This window comes from Arachis hypogaea, chromosome 19, assembly GCF_003086295.3.
Source record: "Arachis hypogaea cultivar Tifrunner chromosome 19, arahy.Tifrunner.gnm2.J5K5, whole genome shotgun sequence".
Classification (NCBI taxonomy): Eukaryota; Viridiplantae; Streptophyta; class Magnoliopsida; order Fabales; family Fabaceae; genus Arachis; species Arachis hypogaea.
The window spans coordinates 124,006,869-124,032,999 of NC_092054.1; the positions used below are offsets into that span (position 1 = coordinate 124,006,869).

The following is a 26,131-nucleotide window of genomic DNA, read 5'->3' on the forward strand; positions in this document are numbered from 1 at the left end:
TACATGGAAGAAGCATCTCCATTCCTGCCATTGGAGCAAACAACTTTGAGCTGAAACCTCAATTAGTTTCTCTGATGCAGCAGAACTGCAAGTTTCATGGACTTCCATCTGAAGATCCTTTTCAGTTCTTAACTAAATTCTTGCAGATATGTGATACTGTTAAGACTAATGGAGTAGATCCTGAAGTCTACAGGCTCATGCTTTTCCCTTTTGCTGTAAGAGACAGAGCTAGATTATGGTTGGATTCTCAACCTAAAGACAGCCTGAACTATTGGGATAAGCTGGTCACGGCTTTCTTAGCCAAGTACTTTCCTCCTCAAAAGCTGAGCAAGCTTAGAGCTGATGTTCAAACCTTCAGACAGAAAGAAGGTGAATCTCTCTATGAAGCTTGGGAAAGATACAAACAGTTGACCAAAAAGTGTCCTTCTGACATGCTTTCAGAATGGACCATCCTGGATATATTCTATGATGGTTTATCTGAGCTATCAAAGATGTCACTGGACACTTCTACAGGTGGATCCATTCACCTAAAGAAAACGCCTGCAGAAGCTCAAGAACTCATTGACATGGTTGCTAATAACCAGTTCATGTACACTTCTGAAAGGAATCCTGTGAGTAATGGGACGCCTATAAAGAAGGGAGTTCTTGAGGTTGATACTCTGAATGCCATATTGGCTCAGAACAAAATATTGACTCAGCAAGTCAATATGATTTCTCAGAGTCTGCATGGAATGCAAGCTGCATCCAACAGTACTCAAGAGGCATCTTCTGAAGAAGAAGCTTATGATCCTGAGAACCCTGCAATAGCAGAGGTAAATTACTTAGGTGAACCTTATGGAAACACCTATAACTCAACATGGAGAAATCATCCAAATTTCTCATGGAAGGATCAAAAGCCCCAACAAGGCTTTAATAATGGTGGAAGAAACAGGTTTAGCAATAGCAAGCCTTTTCCATCATCAACTCAGCAACAGACAGAGAACTCTAAACAAAATGCTTCTAATTTAGCAAATCTAGTCTCTGATCTATCTAAGGCCACTGTAAGTTTCATGAATGAAACAAGGTCTTCCATTAGAAATCTGGAAGCACAAGTGGGCCAGCTGAGTAAAAGGATCACTGAAATCCCTCCTAGTACTCTCCCAAGCAATACAGAAGAGAACCCAAAAGGAGAGTGCAAGGCCATTGACATAAGCGCCATGGCCGAACCTGTAAGGGAAGGAGAGGACGTGAATCCCAAGGAGGAAGACCTCCTGGGACGTCCAGTGATCAATAAGGGGCTTCCCTCTGAGGAACCAAAGGACTCTGAGGCTCATCTAGAGACCATAGAGATTCCATTGAACCTCCTTATGCCCTTCATGAGCTCTGATGAATATTCCTCTTCTGAAGAGAACGAGGATGTTACTGAAGAGCAAACTGCCAAGTTTCTTGGTGCAATCATGAAGCTAAATGCCAAATTATTTGGCATTGATACTTGGGAAGTTGAACCTCCCTTGTTCATCAATGAACTAAGTGATCTGGATCAACTGACATTGCCTCAGAAGAGACAGGATCCTGGAAAGTTCATAATACCCTGTACCATAGGCACCATGATCTTTAAGGCTCTGTGTGACCTTGGTTCAGGAATAAACCTCATGCCCCTCTCTGTAATAGAGAAACTGGGAATCTATGGGGTGCAAGCTGCTAAAATCTCATTAGAGATGGCAGACAGCTCTAGAAAACAGGCTTATGGACAAGTAGAGGACGTATTAGTAAAGGTTGAAGGCCTTTACATCCCTGCTGATCTCATAGTCCTGGATACTGGAAAGGAAGAGGATGAATCCATCATCCTAGGAAGACCTTTCCTGGCCACAGCAAGAGCTGTGATTGATGTTGACAGAGGTGAAATAGTCCTTCAATGGAATGAGAACTCCCTTGTATTCAAAACTCAAGGATCTCCCTCTGCAACCATGGAGAGGAAGCTTGAAAAGCTTCTCTCAAAGCAGAGTCAACCATAGCCCCCACAGTCAAACTCTAAGTTTGGTGTTGGGAGGCCACAACCAAACTCTAAGTTTGGTGTTGAACTCCCATATCCAAACTCTAAGTTTGGTGTTGGAGAGTCTCAACAAAGCTCTGCACATCTGTAAGGCTCCATGAGAGCCCACTGTCAAGCTATTGACATTAAAGAAGCGCTTGTTGGGAGGCAACCCAATGTTTATCTAACTTTTATTTTCATTGTTTTTCATGTTTTCTTAGGTTCATGATCATGTGGAGTCACAAAATAAATAGAAAAATTGAAAACGGAATCAAAAACAGCAGAAGAAAAATCACACCCTGGAGGAGCATCTGTCTGGCGTTCAAACGCCAGAACAGAGCATAGTTCTGGCGCTGAATGCCCAGAATGGGAGCATCCTGGCGCTGAACGCCCAGAACAAGCATGGTTCTGGCGTTCAATGCCAGAAATGGCAGCAAAGGGGCGTTGAACGCCCAAAATGGGCACCAACCTGGCGCTGAACGCCCAGAGTTGTGTGCAAGGGCATTTTACATGCCTAAATTGGTGCAGGGATGTGAATGCCTTGACACCTCAGGATCTGTGGACCCCACAGGATCCCCACCTACCTCATCATCTCTCTTTCCATTCATGATCATCCCTTCTGTTTTCCATTTATCACTCACATCCATACAACCACTACCTTCAAAATTCAACATCTCTCTCCCACCCAATCCCACCCATATGGCCGAATACACACCTCCATCCATCTCCTCCATATCCTCTTCTCCTTCTTCTATTCTTTCTTCTTTTGCTCGAGGGCGAGCAACATTCTAAGTTTGGTGTGGTAAAAGCATAGCTTTTTTGTTTTTTCCATAACCATTGATGGCACCTAATGCCAGAGAAACCTCTAGAAAGAGGAAAGGGAAGACAAAAGCTTCCATCAAGGGTCTATAGCTCAGTGGTAGAACATTTGACTGCAAATCAAGAGATCCCTGAGATACCTCAGGGGATACATTTTCTTCCACACAATTATTGGAAGCAACTAAGGGTGGAACATCAAGAGCACTCCATCATCCTTCATGAAATCAGAGAAGATCTAAAAGCAATGAAGGAGGAGCAGCCAAGGCAAGGAAGAGACATAGAAGAGCTCAAGGATATCACTAAGGTGGACTCATTCCTTGTTCTTACTTTCTCTGTTTTTCATTTTCTATGTTATGTACTTATCTATGTTTGTGTCTTCATTACATGATCATTAGTAGTTAGTAACTCTGTCTTAAAGTTATAAATGTCCTATGAATCCATCACCTCTCTTAAAATAAAAACTGTTTTAATTCAAAAGAACAAGAAGTACATGAGTTTTGAATTTATCCTTGAACTTAGTTTAATTATATTGATGTGGTGACAATGCTTCTTGTTTTCTAAATGTATGCTTGAACAGTGCATATGTCTTTTGAAGTTGCTGTTTAAGAATGTTAAATATGTTGGCTCTTGAAAGAATGATGACTAGGAGACATGTTATTTGATAATCTGAAAAATCATAAAAATGATTCTTGAAGCAAGAAAAAGCAGCAAAGAACAAAGCTTGCAGAAAAAAAAAAAGAAAAAAAAAGTAGGCGAAAAAAAAAATATATAGAAAAAAAAAGAAGAAAAAGAAAAAGCAAGCAGAAAAAGCCAATAACCTTTAAAACCAAAAAGCAAGGGCAAATAAAAAGGATCCCAAGGCTTTGAGCATCAGTGGATAGGAGGGCCTAAAGGAATAAAATCCTGGTCTAAGCGGCTAAACCAAGCTGTCCCTAACCATGTGCTTGTGGCGTGTAGGTGTCAAGTGAAAGCTTGAGACTGAGCGGTTAAAGTCAAGGTCCAAAGCAAAAAAAAAAGAGTGTGCTTAAGAACCCTGGACACCTCTAATTGGGGACTTTAGCAAAGCTGAGTCACAATCTGAAAAGGTTCACCCAATTATGTGTCTGTGGCATTTATGTATCCGGTGGTAATACTGGAAAACAAAGTGCTTAGGGCCACGGCCAAGACTCATAAAGAAGTTGTGTTCAAGAATCATCATACTGAACTAGGAGAGTCAATAACACTATTCGAAATCTGAAGTTCCTATAGATGCCAATCATTCTGAACCTCAATGGATAAAGTGAGATGCCAAAACTATTCAAGAGGCAAAAAGCTATAAGTCCCGCTCATATGATTGAAGCTCTGTTTCATTGATAGTTTGGAATTTATAGTATATTCTCGTCTTTTTATCCTATTTGATTTTCAGTTGCTTGGGGACAAGCAACAATTTAAGTTTGGTGTTGTGATGAGCGGATAATTTATACGCTTTTTGGCATTGTTTTTAGTATGTTTTTAGTAGGATCTAGTTACTTTTAGGGATGTTTTCATTAGTTTTTATGTTAAATTCACATTTCTGGACTTTACTATGAGTTTGTGTGTTTTTCTGTGATTTTAGGTATTTTCTGGCTGAAATTGAGGGACTTGAGCAGAAATCAGATTCAGAGGTTGAAAAAGGACTGCTGATGCTGTTGGATTCTGACCTTTCTGCACTCAAAGTGGATTTTCTGGAGCTACAGAACTCGAAATGGTGCGCTTCCAATTGCGTTGGAAAGTAGACATCCAGGGCTTTCCAGAAATATATAATCGTCCATACTTTGGCCAAGAATTGACGACGTAAACTGGCGTTCAACGCCAGCCTTCTGCCCAAATCTGGCGTCCAGCGCCAGAAAAGGATCCAAAACCAGAGTTGAACGCCCAAACTGGCACAGAAACTGGCGTTCAACTCCACAAATGGCCTCTGCACGTGGAACACTTAAGCTCAGCCCAAACACACACCAAGTGGGCCCCGGAAGTGGATTTATACATCAAATACTTACTCATGTAAACCCTAGTAGCTAGTTTATTATAAATAGGACCTCTTACTATTGTATGAGGCATCTTTGGTCTCAGTTTTATTCCATTGTTCATCTTTGGATTACCTTATGATCCTTTGATCACGTTTTAGGGGGCTGGCCATCTCGGCCATGCCTGGACCTTCACTTATGTATTTTTTACGGTAGAGTTTCTACACTCCATAGATTAAGGTGTGGAGCTCTGCTGTTCCTCAAAGATTAATGCAAAGTACTACTGTTTTCTATTCAATTCTTCTTATTTCGCTTCTAAGATATCCATTCGCACCCAAGAACGTGATGAAGGTGATGATTATGTGTGACGCTCATCATCCTTCTCCCTTATGAACGCGTGCCTGACAAACACTTCTGTTCTACATGAAATAAGCTAGAATGAGTATCTCTTAGATCTCCTAACCAGAATCTTCGTGGCGTAAGCTAGAATGATGGCGGCATTCAAGAGAATCCGGAAGGTCTAAACCTTGTCTGTGGTATTCTGAGTAGGATTCAATGATTGAATGACTGTGACGAGCTTCAAACTCGCGAGTGCTGGGCGTTAGTGACAGACGCAAAAGGAGGGTGAATCCTATTCCAGCATGATCGAGAACTGACAAATGAATAGCCGTGCCGTGACAGGGTGCGTGAGCATATTATTCACTGAGAGGAGGGGATGTAGCCACTGACAACAGTGATGCCCTTGCATAAAGCCAGCCATGGAAAGGAGTAAGATTGATTGGATGAAGATAGCAGGAAAGCAGAGGTTCAGAGGAACAAAAAGCATCTCCATTCGCTTATCTGAAATTCCTACCAATGAATTACATAAGTATCTCTATCCCTATTTTAATATTAATTTCGAAAACTCCATAACTGTTTTATATCTGCCTGACTGAGATTTACAAGGTGACCATAGCTTGCTTCATACCAACAATCTCCGTGGGATTCGACCCTTACTCACGTAAGGTATTACTTGGACGACCCAGTGCACTTGCTGGTTAGTTGTATCGAAGTTGTGACAATTATGAATTAAGATCAGAGCACCAAGCTTTAGAGCCATTACCAGGAATTGTTCGAGCCTGGAGATCACAATTTCGTGCACCAATATGCTTAGGACCTTTTTCTCTTTCGTGGTTGACGGATTTTACAGTGTTTCTTGGAAGAGGCTTCTATTATTGCCCCCTGGTTTGGTGTTGGCTAGTTTCGAAAGTGCATCAGCTCGGACATTTTATTCTCTGGGTATATGTCGGATCTCATATCCCATGAATTGTCCGAGTTATTCTCTGGTCTTGTCTAAGTACTTCCTCATAGTGGGATCCTTGGCCTGGTAGCTCCCTTCTATTTGCGAGGTGACTATTTGTGTGTTGCTAAAGATGGTAAGCCTTTGAGCTCCCACTTCCCTAGCCAGTTTCAAACTAGCCAACAGAGCTTCGTACTCGGCTTAGTTATTTGAAGTAGGGAATTCGAACTTTAAGGAGAGTTCGAGTTGAGTTCCTTGATCACTTTCTAAGATCACACCTGCTCCACTCCCGGCTTTGTTTGAGGAGTCGTCAACGTAAAGGTTCCACTCTATGGGGGTACCCGGGGAGTCAGTATATTCTATGATGAAGTCGGATAGATACTATGACTTAATAGCTGTCCGAGCTTCATATTTGAGGTCGAATTCTGATAACTCGACTGCCCATTGTAGGATTCTTCTAGCTAAATCTGTTTTCTATAAAATACCTTCTATGGGCTGATTAGTCCATACTCTGATGGTGTGTACTTGGAAGTATGAGTGAAGTCGTCGAGAAGTGAATATGAGGGCGTAGGCGAACTTTTCTATCTTTTGATAGTTTAGTTCAGCCCCTTGTAGAGCCTTACTGATGAAGTAGATGGGTTGTTGCCCACTTTTGGCTTCTCTGACTAGTGCTGAAGCTATTGCCCGACTTCCTACGGCGATGTATAGCATGAGTTCTTCGCCTTCCCGAGGACGAGTAAGGATGGATGGTTGCCCCAGAAATTTCTTGAAATCTTAGAAGGCTTGTTTGCATTTTGAGGTCCACTCAAACCTCTTTCCTTTCCTTAATGTTGCATAGAAGGGGAGAGATCTTAAGGCTGATCCAGCAAGGAACCTAGACAGAGCCGCTAGTCTTCCATTGAGCTGTTGGACCTCTTTGACATAGGTCGGACTTTTCATGCGAAGTATGGCCTAGCACTTATCTGGGTTTGCTTCGATTCCTCTTTGGGTGAGCATGAAGCCCAAGAATTTGCCAGCTTCTACCACAAAAGTGCATTTTGCGGGATTAAGTCTCATCCCATGCTTTCTTATGGTATTGAACACTTCAGTGAGGTTGGATAGCAACGTTTCCTCCCTTTGCGTCTTTACCAACATGTCATTGACATAAACTTCCATTAGCTTCCCAATGTGCTTGGCGAAGACTTTGTTCATCAGTCTTTGGTATGTAGCCCCTGCGTTCTTGAGTCCGAAGGGCATGACTATGTAGCAATAGTTTGCTTTTGGGGTTAAGAATGATGTTTTGTCTTGTGTGTCTCCAATTTGAAGTTCTTGTCTCACCTTCCGGTTGAGGGCAGAGTTCCTCGTGAGCTCGGATTGCCCCGAGTTCTATAGTATTAGTTTCCTTTCCTCTAGGGTCGCCTTTAAAGTTAAGGCTTTCGTTGTAATAGCGTCGCGCGAGTTTTTGGTTCCCCTTTATGGTAGCAATCCCTTCTGTAGTTGGGAACTTCATACATAGGTGTGGAGTGGAGACCATCGCGGCGAGCTGATTTAATGTCGTCCGACCTATAAGGGCATTGTATGCTGAGTTCACGTCGACTATAATGTAGTCTATGCTTAACATTCTAGACCGTGTTCCTTTTCCAAATATTGTGTGCAGTGGGATGTACCCAAGTGGCTGGATTGGAGCATCTCCGAGCTCGAATGAACTATTTGAATATGCTCTGAGCTCTTTTTCTTGTAGGCCGAGCTTGTCGAAGGCGGATTTGAACAGAATATCTGTGGAGCTTCCTTGGTCTACCAATGTTCGGTGGAGATTAGCATTGGCTAGTATGATGGTAATGACTACGGGGTCATCATGCCCTAGGATGATGCCTGCAGCATCTTCTTGAGTGAAGGTAATAGTGGGGAGGTCGGGTGATGTAACGACCCAATTTTCAATATGTCTAGATCATACCGGAAACTGAGCACTACCAATTTGTCTTCCTAATTATAATCTATTATTTATCATATGAGCCTGATTCGTTGTTAAACGCGTAGTTAATTTGTGAGGTGTATTTTTTTTGAAAACATTTGGATTAATAGACGGAATCACTCAAAATCAATTCACAAGTAATAACAGATAAAACAGCTATAAACAACCACACATAAATACATCACGAGTAGCTAGCAACATTCAGTTATCTAGCTTTTATTAGAGTATAGACCTTTAGTTAGAACACCCCTAGATATAGCTAGATAATAACTTTATACATATACATACATACAACATCCCAGGTCCTGACCTGTTCAAAGGTCTCTAAGCTGGCACCTAGGCTAGCCTAGACTCTATACTCACCTAGTCCCTCTAAACTACTAAAGCGAGGGAAAGTACGTTCTAGGTCTTCAAAACTCAAGTCAGGTGGAACGTCATCAGAAGATAGAACATCATCTGCTACTCCTCTGCATGATCAGACTTTTCCACAGGACGTCTCTCTGGTACCTCATAAAGTAGCTACACAATAGGAATCTCGTACACCGGATTTAGGTTAAAGTGCACATACGAACGGGGGTGCAGACGTTGGCTGGTCTCACAGTTATACATATAATCAGAGAACGATATTCACCCTAGACTCAGAAGACTGCCTAGAGCGGAATCCCTTTTTGCGTACAATCGTCAGCGAACTACGGAAAGGAACTCTTACTTCCATCTGAAGGGGAAAGAGAGAGAGAAGGGGTAAGAACTGGGGAGTCCTTAGTAGGGTCGGGGTTATTAGTTACGTTCATTTATTTGGGGTCGATTAGCAGACGAATAATAGAATATAGCGAAGCAGTAAACAAAAGATAAAGACAGAAAGAGAAAGTAGAGACAATAGAAAGCAGAACACAAACAAAAGAATACAAGAAAATAAAACATAAAAATAGCATACAAGCAGACAAACACAAAGAAATAGATCACACACAGAAAGGAATGCAACAGAGAATGATGCGCAGACAAGAATGATGCATGTCTAGCCCTAGCGCAGGCCATGAGCTCATGTGTCGGTTGGCTACCCGCAATCCCGACATTTATCCGGTCACGAGTAATCCCGATTTCCCGAATACGATTTTCCGTTCCTAAATAAATGCGCATATAATAATAGCCGCTCATTTGAGACAGCCTCTGCTTACTGCAGGAAAATATATATACTCTGCTCTGCTCTGGGGAAGCGGAAAATAGCTGTAGGTAACTTAGTTTCCCTACAGAAGCTCTGGGTTGCATTAAGCAACTAATATATATTAAATATAGCTCTGGGTTGCATCAAGCAACTAATATATATATAAATATAGCTCTGGGTTGCATCAAGCAACTAATATATATATATATATATATATATATATATATATATATATATATATATATATATATAAATATAGCTCTTTATATTATATTACTCTTCTCTTTATATCTCTTTACTCTGTTCTGGTTTCTCTTTTCTCTGTATCTCTTTACTCTGTTTTAATTACTCTGTTCTCTGTATCTCTTTTCTCTTCTCTGATTACTTTGCTTAACGTATGTATTTAAAGTTTATGTAAATTTCGGTATGAATAGTTCGCCTGTCCCAAGTATAGGTTCATTAAGTCTATACTGAAACAGTTTAACTTTTCATATAATACCTAACCCTAGTCGTAACTCAAGGACTAACTATGTTGCCCTAGTTCGTTCACTAATTTCTGTCTGTTTTTCTGTTATTAAAACCTTACAGACTTTTCTTTAGTTTTTATCTTTTCTTCAACTTTTTATCTTTCTTTTATCTTTGCCTCACTAATATGTTCTTACCACTCCCTAAGTATTTTATGAGGGTAATTATGAGATTCTGCGCTTAAAGTTGTCTTTCTAAAACTTTTACAGAAAACTGCCTTTTCCGCATTATTTTATTATTTTTATTAAAATATTATTTTAAATTAAATATTATTATTTAATATTTTATTATTATTTATTATTTTATTATTAAATTTTCGAAAATTACCTTGCCTTTACCTTTTAACCTTTAAAATTAACTTTTTACCCCGGTAACTTTTAATATTTCTACTTTAACCACCCTAACTTTCAGAAATTACAAAATAACCCCTCAAACACCAAAATATTTACTTCCTTGCCCTTTCTAAGATCTAAAAGGTGTTCTTCGATGTTCTTCACCACACTCAAAGTGTTCTTCGTGTTCTTCGTATATTCTTCAGATTCTTTCTCTGTTTTTACCCGTTTTTCAGTCTTTTCAGCAACCGATTTTTACCATAATTCAAAATAAATTTCCAGCCACTAAAACCCCATATTTTCTACATGATTTTAACACAAATTGAACCTCAATTTAAGCTCTAGGGTTTCGTTTTCCAGCAGCCACAAGAACACACATTCATAGCTTGAATTTCATCAAATTTCATCAAATTTTCACCAAAATTTCAACAAGAATTACTCATACAAACAATCAATTTCAAGCACAGCCAAACCATATCATAATCACACAACTCAAACACAATCAATCAAGATTAAATTCGTCAATCCCTACCTGGTTTTGCTGCTCCTAATTCGGTTAAACTTTCAGGTGGTCCTTAAGCACTTTTTCCTCTTAAATCACATCAAGAACAACTTTAAACCCAAAAACTCCCAACTGACCAAATCTCACTCAGTATGTTAGGAAGAGATATCTCACCTTAGACTTGCTGGAAATTCACGTTTCTTGGCCCTCAAGTCAAGTTAAGCATGATTCCTAAGGAAGAACAACAAGAAAACACATGTTTTGCATGATTTTCCTTGAAAACCGAATTGAAATGGGAGGGAGACAGCCATCTCACCTTATTTCCAGCCTTGATATGTTATATGGTTATGTAGAGGAAGAAGAGAGGATCATTTTGGTGAAATCGGAGTTTTGATTTGAGTTTTAGTTAAGAAGAAATCAAGCTTTGAAGATTAAGTGTTCATGAAAGTTTCTCTCTTTTCTCTCTTGTTATTTTCGGCCAAAATGATGAAATGAGACAGCCTTTGAGGTCTTGGGGGTGTAAGGTGAGTTGTGATTGGTTGGCTTGGAGGTGGATTAAAATAATATTAAAATATCTCTGGTGTACAACTACTAAAACTAGGTGTATCGGAACACTCGTAAAAACATCTCTAAAAATTATTTTCTGAGCTACTAGCATAAATGACACTAGTAACATATTTATTATGAGAATAGAACATGTATAATGAGGCCTTAGCATTGCTAAAGTCATCAGAGAGTGCTGGTGCTAAGCTATACCAGTAAACCGTAAACCCGGTTAAACCGATTTTCTGTTTTTAACAAAAACAGACCAGGTAACCTTATAATATCATTCAAGCATTTTCTAATACTAATATAATGATAATATTATACTATTATCTCTCTCCTCTCATGAATCGAGTCCGGTTTGTCAAACAGAGACTATTTACGAAAATCAGAATCAAAACTGCCAACCGATACGGTTCAAAAACTAGGTTCTTCGCGATTGCATTATCGAGCTTGCCTCAGAGGAGGTTCTAGCTTAAGGATGATATAATGATAATGAGGATTGAGATACTTGATGATATAGCAGAGGTGTTCCCTTTACTGATCTTCCGGAGAAATCCGTACTTTCAGAAAAGATCTCATGTACTCGAAAATCAGGGTTGTTACAGGTGACCTGTCCCCTTCTCCGACATGGTACACCTCTTTAAGGTGTCTTTTGCAGGATGACTTAGAGATCCCTCCTCCTACGAATCCACCATTTATCATGTAGATATGTCTCTCAGGGGTGTGAGGGGGACGTTCAGGTCGTTCGACCTTTTCATCCCTTCTTCTTTTTTTTGTTTCATCAGCTCTGTTGGCTAAGAATCGATCTAATCTCCCTTCTCGTGCCAATTTCTCTATGACATTCTTTAGGTCATAGCACTCATTGGTAGAATGCCCATAAACTCGGTGGTATTCGCAATACTCGGTCTGACTTCCTCCTCTCTTGTGTTTAATTGGGCGAGGTGGTGAAATCTTCTCAGTGTTGCATATCTCTCGGTAAACGTCCACAAGAGACACCCGAAGAGGGGTGTAGTTGTGGTATTTTCTAGGTTTCTCAGTGGGTTGGTCTTCCTTTTTTCTGGAATCTTTATCCTTGCCCCGAGATGGGTAGGAGAATCTAGTCTTTGAGGCTTCTCCTAATCGGGAGTTCTCCTCCATATTGATGTATTTTTCCACCCGTTCTTGTACTTCATTCAGAGATGTCGGGTGTTTTTTGGATATGGAGTGGCTAAAGGGTCCTTCTCGCAGACCATTGATAAGTCCCTTAATTGTTGCTTCTGTTGGGAGATTTTGTATGTCCAGGCATGCTTTATTGAATCTCTCCATGTAACTAGGGAGGCTTTCCCGATCTCTTTGCTTATTTCCCAATAGGCTTGGAGCATGCTTGGCTTTATTCTTCTGGATGGAGAACCTAGCCAGGAACTTCTTGGCAAGGTCATCAAAGCTTGCAATCGATCTTGGCAGCAAGCTGTCGAACCACTTTATTGCTGTTTTGGTCAAGGTAGTCGGGAAGGCTTTACAACGAATTGCATCTGAGGCATCCGTAAGATACCTCCAACTTCTAAGGTTGCTGAGATGATGACTTGGGTCGGACGTACCATCTTTGGAAGTCGTATCAGGGGCTTTGAAGTCTTTTGGGACTTTAGCTTTCATGATTTCCTTTGTGAATGGATCTTGGTCCTTGCTATCTTTGCGATTAGGCCGAGTAGCTTTTGTTTTGAAGTCGGCCTCGAGTTTGAGGAGCTTATCTTCTAGCTCTCGAAGCCTCTTGGTTTCTCTTCATAAATCTCGCTCAACCTCCCTCTGCCGGTCGGCTTCTTGTTCTAGCTGTTTAAGGCGATTCTGTTGTTCACGGATGGCCTCCAAAATTTCAGTATTTGGGGGTTTTTTGTCTCCTTTGTTTTGAGGTGTATCCTTCGGTGTGGTATTTGATGAGTGGACTATTGTCGATCTAGAATTAATCAAAATACATATTGATGAGCGGAGAATTTATACGCTTTTTGGCACTGTTTTTAGTATGTTTTTAGTAGAATCTGGTTACTTTTAGGGATGTTTTCATTAGTTTTTATGTTAAATTTATATTTCTGGACTTTACTATGAGTTTGTGTGTTTTTCTGTGATTTCAGGTATTTTCTGGCTGAAATTGAGGGACTTGAGCAAAAATCAGATTCAGAGGTTGAAGAAGGACTGCTGATGCTGTTGGATTCTGATCTCCCTGCACTCAAAGTGGATTTTCTGGAGCTACATAACTCAAAATGGTGCGCTTCCAATTGCGTTGGAAAGTAGACATCCAGGACTTTCCAGAAATATATAATAGTCCATACTTTGGCCGAGTTTAGACGACGTAAAAGGGCGTTGAACACCAGTTCTACGCTGCTGTCTGTAGTTAAACGCCAGAAACACGTCACAAGCCAGAGTTGAACGCCAGAAATATGTTACAAACTGGCGTTCAACTCCAAGATTGACCTCTACACGTGTAACATTCAAGCTCAGCCCAAGCACACACCAAGTGGGCCCCAGAAGTGGATTTATGCATCAATTACTTACTTCTGTAAACCCTAGTAACTAGTTTATTATAAATAGGACTTTTTACTATTGTATTAGACATCTTTGATCAGTTTTATGCTATCTTAGACTTTCATGGGGGCTGGCCATTCGGCCATGCCTGAACCATTATCACTTATGTATTTTCATATGGTAGAGTTTCTGCACTCCATAGATTAAGGTGTGGAGCTCTGCTATTCCTCAAAGATTAATGCAAAGTACTACTGTTTTTCTATTCAATTCAACTTATTCCGCTTCTAAGATATTCATTCGCACTTCAACCTGAATGTGATGAACGTGACAATCATCATCATTCCCCCACGAACGCGTGCCTGACAACCACTTCCGTTCCACCATAGATTGAATGAGTATCTCTTGGATCTCTTAATCAGAATCTTTGTGGTATAAGCTAGATTGATGGCGGCATTCATGAGAGTCTGAAAAGTCTAAACCTTGTCTGTGGTATTCCGAGTAGGACTCTGGGATTGAATGACTATGACGAACTTCAAACTCGCAAGTGCTGGGCGTAGTGACAGACGCAAAAGGAGGGTGAATCCTATTCCAGTATGATCGAGAACCTCAGATGATTAGCCGTGCTGTGACAGAGCATTTGGACCATTTTCACAAGAGGATGGGATGTAGCCATTGACAAGGGTGATGCCTCCAGACGATTAGCCATGCAGTGATAGCGCATCGGACCATTTTCCAGAGAGGATAAAAAGTAGCCATTGACAACGGTGATGTCCTTACATAAAGCCAGCCATGGAAAGGAGTAAGACTGATTGGATGAAGACAGCAGGAAAGCAAAGGTTCAGAGGAACAAAAGCATCTCTATACACTTATCTGAAATTCTCACCAATGATATACATAAGTGTTTCTATCCTTATTTTCCATCTATTTATTATTTATGTTCGAAAACTCCATAACTATTTTATATCCGCCTGACTGAGATTTACAAGGTGACCATAGCTTGCTTCATACCAACAATCTCCGTGGGATCGACCCTTACTCATGTAAGGTTTATTACTTGGACGACCCAGTGCACTTGCTGGTTAGTTGTATCGAAGTTGTGAATGAAAAATGATTTATTAAGATGTGCGTACAGAGTTTTTGGCGCCGTTGCCTGAGATCACAATTTCGTGCACCAAGTTTTTGGCACCGTTGCCGGGAATTGTTCGAGTTTGAACAACTGACGGTTCATCTTGTTGCTCAGATTAGGTAATTTTCTTTTTGTTTTATTTTCAAAAATTTTTCAAAAACCTTTCAAAAATTTCTCATCTGTTTTCGAAAAAAAAAATAAATCTTTTCAAAAATATATTTTTCTTCAGAATTTTTAAGAATGAATTCTAGAGTTTCATGAAGCATGTTGAAGCCTGGCTGGCTGTAAAGCCATGTCTAATTCTTTTGGATAGGGGCTTCCAACCATCAGCATAGAGGCAAGTTAATTGGAATGTCAGCCGTGGCATGTCTGAGTTACATACTAAAGCTTGGCTGGCTATTAAGCCATGCCTAACCCTCGGATTGGAGCTTTAGACTAAGAATACAAGATTCCTGGAATTCATATTAAAAAAATTTTGAAATCCTTATTTTCTTTTTCCTATATGTTTTTTCGAAAAAAAATATACAAAAATCCAAAAAAATAAAAAAATCATAAAAATAAAAAATATTTCATATTTCTTGTTTGAGTCTTGAGTCAAGTTGAAAGTTTGGTGTCAATTGCATATTCATCTTGCATTTTTCAAAAAATTCATGCATTCATAGTGTTCTTCATGATCTTCAAGTTGTTCTTGGTAAGTCTTCTTGTTTGATCTTGATGTCTTCATGTTTTGTGTCTTTTCTTGTTTTTCATATGCATTCTTGCATTCATAGTGTCTATACATGAAAAATTTTTAAGTTTGGTGTCTTGCATGTTTTCTTTGCATTAAAAATTTTTCAAAAATATGTTCTTGATGTTCATCTTGACATTCAAAGTGTTCTTGGTGTTCATCTTGACATTCATAGTGTTCTTGCATTCATCACATACTTTGATCCAAAATTTTCATGCATTGAGTCTTTTTCATGTTTTTCCCTCTCATCATTAAAAATTCAAAAATAAAAAAAATATATCTTTCCCTTTTTCACTCATAAATTTCGAAAATTTGAGTTGACTTTTTCAAAACTTTTTAAAATCTAGTTGTTTTTATGAGTCAAATCAAATTTTCAATTTAAAAATCTTATCTTTTTCAAAATCTTTTTCAAAAATCAAATCTTTTTCATTTTTCTTATTTATTTTCGAAAATTTTAAAAATATTTTTCAAAAATATTTTTCTTATCTTTATCTCCTAATTTTCGAAAATAACATCATCAATTAATGTTTTGATTCAAAAATTTCAAGTTTGTTACTTACTTGTTAAGAAAGATTCAAACTTTAAGTTCTAGAATCATATTTTGTGATTTCTTGTGAATCAAGTCATTAATTGTGATTTTAAAAATCAAATCTTTTTCAAAACTAATTTCAATCATATCTTTTCAAAAATATCTTTCTATCTTATCTTTTTCAAAATCATATCTTTTTCAAAAATTTGATTTTAAAATATCTTTTCTAACTTCTTATCTTCTTATCTTTTCAAAATTGATTTTCAAATTTGTTTCAACTAACTAACTAACTTTTTGTTTGTTTCTTATCTTTTTCAAAACTACCTAACTAACTCCCTCTCTCTCTAATTTTCGAAAATATCTTCCCTCTTTTTCAAAATTTCTTTTTAATTAACTAATTATTTTAATTTTTGATTTTAATTCTCGAAAATTACTAACCTTTTTCAAAAACTATTTTCGAAAATCACTAACTCTTTTTCAAAAATTATTTTCGAAAATTCTCTCTCTCTTTTATCTCCTTCTATTTATTTATTCATCTACTAACACTTCATCTCACCCAAATTCGAACCCCCTCTTCCATCTGTGTTCGAATTTTTTCTTCTTCTTTTCTTCTACTCACACAGGGACCTCAATACTGTGGTAAAAAGGGCCCCTATTATTATTATTTTTCTATCCCTCTTTTTTATATGAGCAGGAGCAAGGACAAGAATATTCTTGTTGAAGCAGATCCAGAACCTGAAAGGACTCTAAAGAGGAAACTAAGAAGCTAAATTACAACAATCCAGCAAGCACCTTTCAGAAATTTTCGAACAAGAAGAGGAGATGGCAACCGAAAATAATAATAATGCAAGGAGGATGCTTGGTGACTTTACTGCACCTAATTCCAATATACATGGAAGAAGCATCTCTATTCCTGCCATTGGAGCAAACAATTTTGAGCTTAAACCTCAATTAGTTTCTCTGATGCAGCAGAACTGCAAGTTTCATGGACTTCCATCTGAAGATCCTTTTCAGTTCTTAACTGAATTCTTGCAGATATGTGATACTGTTAAGACTAATGGAGTAGATCCTGAAGTCTACAGGCTCATGCTTTTCCCTTTTGCTGTAAGAGACAGAGCTAGAGTATGGTTGGACTCTCAACCTAAGGATAGCCTGAACTCTTGGGATAAGCTGGTCAAGGCTTTCTTAGCCAAGTTCTTTCCTCCTCAAAAGCTGAGTAAGCTTAGAGTGGATGTTCAGACCTTCAGATAGAAAGAAGGTGAATCCCTCTATGAAGCTTGGGAGAGATACAAAGGACTGACCAAAAAGTGTCCTTCTGACATGCTTTCAGAATGGACCATCCTGGATATATTCTATGATGGTCTGTCTGAATTAGCTAAGATGTCATTGGATACTTCTGTAGGTGGATCCATTCACCTAAAGAAAATGCCTGCAGAAGCTCAAGAACTCATTGACATGGTTGCTAATAACCAGTTCATGTACACTTCTGAGAGGAATCCTGTGAGCAATGGGACGCCTCAGAAGAAGGGAGTTCTTGAAATTAATACTTTGAATGCCATACTGGCTCAGAATAAAATATTGACTCAGCAAGTCAATATGATTTCTCAGAGTCTGAATGGAATGCAAGCTGCATCCAACAGTACTCAAGAGGCATCTTCTGAAGAAGAAGCTTATGATCCTGAAAACCCTGCAATAGCAGAGGTGAATTACATGGGTGAACCATATGGAAATACCTATAACCCCTCATGGAGAAATCACCCAAATCTCTCATGGAAGGATCAACAAAAGCCTCAACAAGGCTTTAATAATGGTGGAAGAAACAGGTTTAGCAATAGCAAGCCTTTTCCATCATCCACTTAGCAACAGACAGAGAACTCTGAACAAAATACCTCTAATTTAGCAAACTTAGTCTCTGATCTATCTAAGGCCACTGTGAGTTTCATGAATGAAACAAGGTCTTCCATTAGAAATTTGGGAGCACAAGTGGGCCAGTTGAGTAAAAGGATCACTGAAATCCCTCCTAGTACTCTCCCAAGCAATACAGAAGAAAATCCAAAAGGAGAGTGCAATGCCATTGATATAACCATCATGGCCGAATCCAAAGAGGAAGGGGAGGACGTGAATCCCAAGGAGGAAGACCTCTTGAGACGTCCAATGATCAATAAGGAGTTTTCCTCTGAGGAACCAAAGGACTCTGAGGCTCATCTAGAGGCCGTAGAGATTCCATTGAACCTCCTTACGCCCTTCATGAGCTCTGATGAGTATTCTTCTTCTGAAGAGAATGAGGATGCTACTGAAGAGCAAGTTGCCAAGTTCTTTGGTGCAATTATGAAGCTGAATGCCAATTTATTTGGTAATGAGACTTGGGGAGATGAACCTCCCCTGTTCACCAATGAACTAAATGCATTGGATCAACTGAGATTGCCTCAGAAGAAACAGGATCCTAGAAAGTTCCTAATACCTTGTACCATAGGCACCATAACCTTTGAGAAGGCTCTATGTGATCTTGGGTCAGGAATAAACCTCATGCCACTATCTGTAATGGAGAAACTAGGAATCTTTGAGGTATAAGCTGCTAAAATCTCATTAGAGATGGCAGACAATTCCAGAAAACAGGCTTATGGACAAGTAGAGAACATGTTAGTAAAGGTTGAAGGCCTTTACATCCCTGCTGATTTCATAATCCTAGATACTGGGAAGGATGAGGATGAATCCATCATCCTTGGAAGACCCTTCCTAGCCACAGCAAGAGCTGTGATTGATGTTGACAGAGGTGAACTAGTCCTTCAATTGAATGAGGACTCCCTTGAGTTTAAAACTCAAGGACATCCTTCTGTAAACATGGAAAAGAGGCACAGTAAGCTTCTCCCACTACAGAGTCAACCAGAGCCCCCATAGTCAAACTCTAAGTTTGGTGTTGGGAGGCCACAACCAAACTCTAAGTTTGGTGTTGAACTCCCATATCCAAACTCTAAGTTTGGTGTTGGGGAGCCTCAATAATGCTCTGAACATCTGTGAGGCTCCATGAGAGCCCACTGTCAAGCTATTGACATTAAAGAAGCGCTTGTTGGGAGGCAACCCAATTTTTATTTATCTAATTTTAATTTATTTTAATTGTTCTTTCATGTTTTATTAGGTTCATGATCATGTGGAGTCACAAAATAAATATAAAAATTAAAAACGGAATAAAAAACAGCAAAAGAAAAATCACACCCTGGAGGAAGACCTTACTGGCGTTTAAACGCCAGTAAGAAGCATTTGGCTGGCGTTCAACACCAGAACAGAGCATGGTTTTGGCGCTGAACGCCCAAAATGGGCAGCATCTGGGCGTTTGAACGCCAGAATTGCACCCTGGAGAAGAGCTGGTGCTGAACACCCAGAACAAGCATGGTTCTGGCGTTCAACGCCAGAAATGGGCAACAAATGGGCGTTCAACGCCCTTTACAAGCACCAATCTGGCGCTGAACGCCCAGAGTTGTGTGCAAGGGCATTTTGCATGCCTAATTTGGTGCAAGGTTGTAAATCCTTGAACACCTCAGGATCTGTAGACCCCACAGGATCACTTCAGGATCTGTGGACCCCACAGGATCCCCACCTACCTCCACTCACTTCTTCTCACCCCTCTTTCACATAATCCCATAAACACTCTTCCCCAAAACTCTTCACCAATCACCTCAATCTCTCTTCCCTATAACCACTTCACCACTCACATCCATCCACTCTTCCCCATAAACCTACCTCATAAACCCCACCTACCTTTAAAATTCAAAATCAATTTTCCATCCAAAACCCACCCTTATGGCCGAACCTTACCCCCCCTCCCTTCCCTATATAAAGCCCTCCATTCTTCTTCATTTTCACACAACACAACCCTCTCTTCCCTTTCTTGGCCGAATACACCCCTCCCCCCTCTCCTCCATATTTTCTTCTTCTTCTTCATCTATTCTTTCTTCTCTTGCTCAAGGGCGAGCAATATTCTAAGTTTGGTGTGGTAAAAGCATAAGCTTTTTGTTTTTCCATTACCATTGATGGCACCCAAGACCGGAGAATCCTCTAGAAAAGGGAAAGGGAAGACAAAAGCTTCCACCTCCGAGTCATGGGAGATGGAAAGATTCATCTCCAAAGCTCATCAAGACCACTTCTATGATGTTATGGCCAAGAAGAAGGTGATCCCCGAGGTCCCTTTCAAGCTCAAGAAGAATGAGTATCCGGAGATCCGACATGAAATCCAAAGAAGAGGTTGGGAAGTTCTAACAAACCCCATCCAACAAGTCGGCATCCTAATGGTTCAAGAGTTCTATGCCAATGCATGGATCACTAGGAACCATGATCAAAGTAAGAACCCAAACCCAAAGAATTATATTACAATGGTTCGGGGGAAATACTTAGATTTTAGTCTGGAAAATGTGAGGTTGGCGTTTAACTTGCCTATGATGTAAGGAGATACACGCCCCTACACTAGAAGGGTCAACTTTAATCAAAGGTTGGACCAAGTCCTCATGGACATATGTGTGGAAGAAGCTCAATGGAAGATTGACTCCAAAGGCAAGCCGGTTCAATTAAGAAGACTGGACCTCAAGCCTGTGGCTAGAGGATGGTTGGAGTTCATCCAATACTCCATCATCCCCACTAGCAACCGATCTGAAGTTACTGTGGATCGGGCCATCATGATTCATAGCATCATGATTGGAGAGGAAGTAGAAGTTCATGAAGTCATCTCCCTTGAATTCTACAAAATAGCCGAAAAGCCCTCTCCTGGGGCAAGGCTAGCTTTTCCTCATCTTATTTGCCATCTATGTTACTCAGCTGGAGCTTTCATAGAAGGAGACATTCCCATTGAGGAAGAGAAGCCCATCACTAAGAAAAGGATGGAGCAAGCAAGAGAGCCCATTCATGGATCTCAAGAGACGCATGAAACTCATCACCATGAGATCCCGGAGATGCCTCAAATGCATTTTCCTCCACAAAACTATTGGGAGCAAATCAACACCTCCCTAGGAGAATTAAGTTCCAACATGGGATAATTAAGGGTGGAACATCAAGAGCACTCCATCATCCTTCATGAAATAAGAGAAGATCAAAAAGCAATGAGGGAGGAGCAACAAAGACAAGGAAGAGACATAGAAGAGCTCAAGGACATCATTGGTTTCTCAAGAAGGAAACGCCACCATCACTAAGGTGGACTCATTCCTTATTCTTACATTCTCTATTTTCCATTTTCTCTATGTTAAGTGCTTATCCATGTTTGTGTCTTCATTACATGATCATTAGTATTTAGTAACTTTGTCTTAAAGTTATGAATGTCCTATGAATCCATCACCTCTCTTAAATGAAAACTGTTTTAATTCAAAAGAACAAGAAGTACATGAGTTTCGAATTTATCCTTGAACTTAGTTTAATTATATTGATGTGGTGACAATGCTTCTTGTTTTCTGAATGAATACTTGAACAGTGCATATGTCTTTTGAAGTTGTTGTTTAAGAATGTTAAATATGTTGGCTCTTGAAAGAATGATGATAAGGAGACATGTTATTTGATAATCTGAAAAATCATAACAATGACTCTTGAAGCAAGAAAAAGCAGCAAAGAACAAAGCTTGCAGAAAAAAAAATATGGGCAAAAAAAAAAAAAGAAAAAGCAAGCAGAAAAAGCCAAAAGCTCTTAAAACCAAGAGGCAAGAGCAAAAAGCCAATAACCGTTAAAACCAAAAGGCAAGGGTAAATAAAAAGGATCCCAAGGCTTTGAGCATCAGTGGATAGGAGGGCCTAAAGGAATAAAATCCTGGCCTAAGCGGCTAAACCAAGCTGTCCCTAACCATGTGCTTGTGGCGTGAAGGTGTCAAGTGAAAACTGGAGACTGAGCGGTTAAAGTCAAGGTCCAAAGCAAAAGAAGAGTGTGCTTAAGAACCCTAGACACCTCTAATTGGGGACTTTAGCAAAGCTGAGTCACAATCTGAAAAGGTTCACCCAATTATGTGTCTGTGGCATTTATGTATCCGGTGGTAATACTGGAAAACAAAGTGCTTAGGGCCACGACCAAGACTCATAAAATAGCTGTGTTCAAGAATCATCATACTGAACTAGGAGAATCAATAACACTATCTGAACTCTGAGTTCCTATAGATGCCAATCATTTTGAACTTCAATGGATAAAGTGAGATGCCAAAACTATTCAAGAGGCAAAAAGCTACAAGTCCCGCTCATTTAATTGGAGCTATGTTTCATTGATAGTTTGGAATTTATAGTATATTCTCTTCTTTTTATCCTATTTGATTTTCAGTTGCTTGGGGACAAACAACAATTTAAGTTTGGTGTTGTGATGAGCGGATAATTTATACGCTTTTTGGCACTGTTTTTAGTATGTTTTTAGTAGAATCTGGTTACTTTTAGGGATGTTTTCATTAGTTTTTATGTTAAATTCACATTTATGGACTTTACTATGAGTTTGTGTATTTTTCTGTGATTTCAGGTATTTTCTGGCTGAAATTGAGGGACTTGAGCAAAAATCAGATTCAGAGGTTGAAGAAGGACTGCTGATGCTGTTGGATTCTGACCTCCCTACACTCAAAGTGGATTTTTTGGAGCTACAAAACTCAAAATGGCGCGCTTCAAATTGCGTTAGAAAGTAGACATCCAGGGCTTTTCAGAATTATAAAATAGTCCATACTTCAGCCGAGTTTAGACGACATAAAAGGGCGTTGAACACCAGTTCTACGCTGCTGTCTGGAGTTAAACGCCAGAAACACGTCACAAGCCAGAGTTGAACGCCAGAAATACGTTACAAACTGGCGTTCAACTCCAAGATTGACCTCTACACGTGTAACATTCAAGCTCAGCCCAAGCACACACTAAGTGGGCCCCGGAAGTGGATTTATGCATCAATTACTTACTTCTGTAAACCCTAGTAACTAGTTTATTATAAATAGGACTTTTTACTATTGTATTAGACATCTTTGATTAGTTTTATGCTATCTTAGACTTTCATGGGGGCTGGCCAATCGGCCATGCCTGAACCATTATCACTTATATATTTTCATACGGTAGAGTTTCTGCACTCCATAGATTAAGGTGTGGAGCTCTGCTATTCCTCAAAGATTAATGCAAAGTACTACTGTTTTTATATTCAATTCAACTTACTCCGCTTCTAAGATATTCATTCGCACTTCAACCTGAATGTAATGAACGTGACAATCATCATCATTCCCCCACAAACGCGTGCCTGACAACCACTTCTGTTCCACCATAGATTGAATGAGTATCTCTTGGATCTCTTAATCAGAATCTTTGTGGTATAAGCTAGATTGATGGCGGCATTCATGAGAGTCCGAAAAGTCTAAACCTTGTCTGTGGTATTCCGAGTAGGACTCTGGGATTGAATGACTATGACGAACTTCAAACTCGCAAGTGCTGGGCGTAGTGACAGACGCAAAAGGAGGGTGAATCCTATTCCAGTATGATCGAGAACCTCAGATGATTAGCCGTGCTGTGACAGAGCATTTGGACCATTTTCACAAGAGGATGGGATGCAGCCATTGACAAGGGTGATGCCTCCAGACGATTAGCCATGCAGTGACAGCGCATCGGACTATTTTCCAGAGAGGATAAAAAGTAGCCATTGACAACGGTGATGTCCTTACATAAAGCCAGCCATGGAAAGGAGTAAGACTGATTGGATGAAGACAGCAGGAAAGCAGAGGTTCAGAGGAACGAAAGCATCTCTATACACTTATCTGAAATTCTCACCAATGATATACATAAGTGTTTCTATCCTTATTTTCCATCTATTTATTATTTATGTTCGAAAACTCCATAACTATTTTATATCCGCCTGACTGAGATTTACAAGGGGACCATAGCTTGCTTCATACTAACAATCTCTGTGGGATCGACCCTTACTCACGTAAGGTTTATTACTTGGATGACCCAGTGCACTTGCTGGTTAGTTGTATCGAAGTTGTGAATGAAAAATGATTTATTAAGACGGGCGTGCAGAGTTTTTGGCGCCGTTGCCTGAGATCACAATTTCGTGCACCACATATATATAGGTTCGTTACAAGTATAGCCTAGACCAACAAATAATTCTCTCAATCAATGTTTAGTATTTTCACATTTAAAACATATAAACTGAGAGTAGTTAAACCTCAGGTCGTTCTCCCTTGGATGCAATTGGAAGTGTTACGCTTTCGGTTGTAGAGGCAAAAAGGGCTTTGCAATCAAAGAATAAAAGATTAAAAGAACTAAAAAATTAAAGAACTAAGCAATGATCAAAATTGGGAATTGATGCAAGTAAAGAGAAAACAAGATCAAAACTAGTGAAAATGCTATAAATGCAATGAAAGCCTTGATTTGGGAATGAGAGTCTAAGAATCCTATCATTGCCATAACCACAACTATGGTAATTATGATGAGTCAATCTCACCTAGTTAACCCCAAACATCGAGGAGTAAGTCAAGCAAGCATAATTGACCTTAATCCATAAGTCCTAGCCAACTTACCAAACTAGTTGATAAAAGGCTAGCGTCAATGGAAACAAGAGTCAACTAACTACCCAAGAATTACCACTAAATGTCGGACATTATGACACTAGTATCCTAGAAACTCAAATCCCAAGCCAAGGTGTGGAAATCTACTTAAAATCTAAAGTTGACATTTTCACAAACACCTTGTGTGCATAAAAGTAAAACATGGAAAATTACAAAGTAAAATGGAAAACTACAACCAACTATCAACAAAACCAAACATAAACAAGCAATCAAACATAAAGGAAGCATGAAACATAAAATTCATCAACCAAAACTTCAAGAAACTCAAAATTGCAAATATGAACACAGTAACTTGAACCAAAGGAAATTGAAAATAAAGACAATGTAATTAAAAAGGAATTAAAGAGTACTTACAATTAAAGAAGCAAAATCCAAAATCAAAGCTTGCTATAAAATACTACATTGAAGATGAAGTAAACCCTAAGAGAGAATTCTACTATCTACACTACTCTTACTCCTAATTACTATGCTAAAAAATTGTAAAAATGTGACCTCTACTCTAATGCCTTCATATGGCTTCAATCCCCCTTGATATAGCATTCCAATTCAGCATTCAAGCCTTCCAAAATGGGCCAAGAGGCCTCAGAATTCGAGAAACACGTGCTTCATTATTGAAATCACGTGCAGGGACCTGTGCGGACGCATAGATGTATGCGTCCGTACACTTGGCTGAATGTTGACCTGTGTGTAAGCACAAGTACTTGTGCACACGCACACTTCGCTGTGTGTGCTTTTCCTTATTTTTTTCATGTTTTCTCTCTTGTACATGCTTTTTTCTACTTTTGGCTATCCATTCTTGCCTACAAAGTCTGAAATCACTCAGCAAACATGTCATGGCATCAAATGGGATAAAGTGGAATTAAGTTGCTCATTTCAAGCACAAAATTGCATGTTTTTACATTTAGGATCAATTTGAGGACAAAACACAAAAGTATGCTATTTTGGTGCTTAAGTGTGAGTTCATGTGCTAGAATCTATCCAAATTGAGTCAAAATATACCATCAAATATGGACTCATCAATTCTTCCACACTTAAACAATAGCATGTCCTCATGCTAAACCAACAAGGAGAATAATCAAAAAGGGGTAATCAACTTATTAAAAACTACCTATATGTATGCAAGTATGTATATACTATCTATACCTATATATCTATCTATAGTATCTATATGAAATTGGTGAAAACAAAAAATCAAATTCTCAAGCAAATATATACAAATAGGGCTAAGCAAGGAAATGATCCAATGCAACCAAAATCTAAAGAATTGATTCAAGACATCAAAATGAAGCAACTCACAAGAATACATGGTAAGAGATATGGAAACATAGAGTTGAGTAATTGAACCCTCACTAGGTGTGTATACACTCTAATCACTCCGTGTCTAGGGTCAATTCACTCAAATTTCCTCTAATCATGTTTTCACGGATTTGCTTTTCATCTAACAATCAACAACAAGTGATGCATGAATGCAATTATCATGAGGACTTCATATGGTTGTAATGGGGTTAGGGTCAAGGTGGAGTAGATATGGCCAGGTGGACTAAAATGATTGAATCTTTGATTAGTTTAAGTATCCAACTCAACCTATATCAACCAAATAAA

General features: G+C 39.2%; 2 non-coding genes across 2 annotated transcripts; both read right to left on the bottom strand.

Annotated features, from left to right (window-relative positions):
• Positions 1-329: 329 nt before the first annotated feature.
• On the bottom strand, positions 330-437 carry LOC112781658 (small nucleolar RNA R71). The gene has a single exon (XR_003192422.1). It is a non-coding gene; the product is annotated as a small nucleolar RNA R71 (small nucleolar RNA).
• A 16,768-nt stretch (positions 438-17,205) lies between these two features.
• On the bottom strand, positions 17,206-17,313 carry LOC112780490 (small nucleolar RNA R71). Its single transcript, XR_003191323.1, has one exon. It is a non-coding gene; the product is annotated as a small nucleolar RNA R71 (small nucleolar RNA).
• Positions 17,314-26,131: the final 8,818 nt, after the last annotated feature.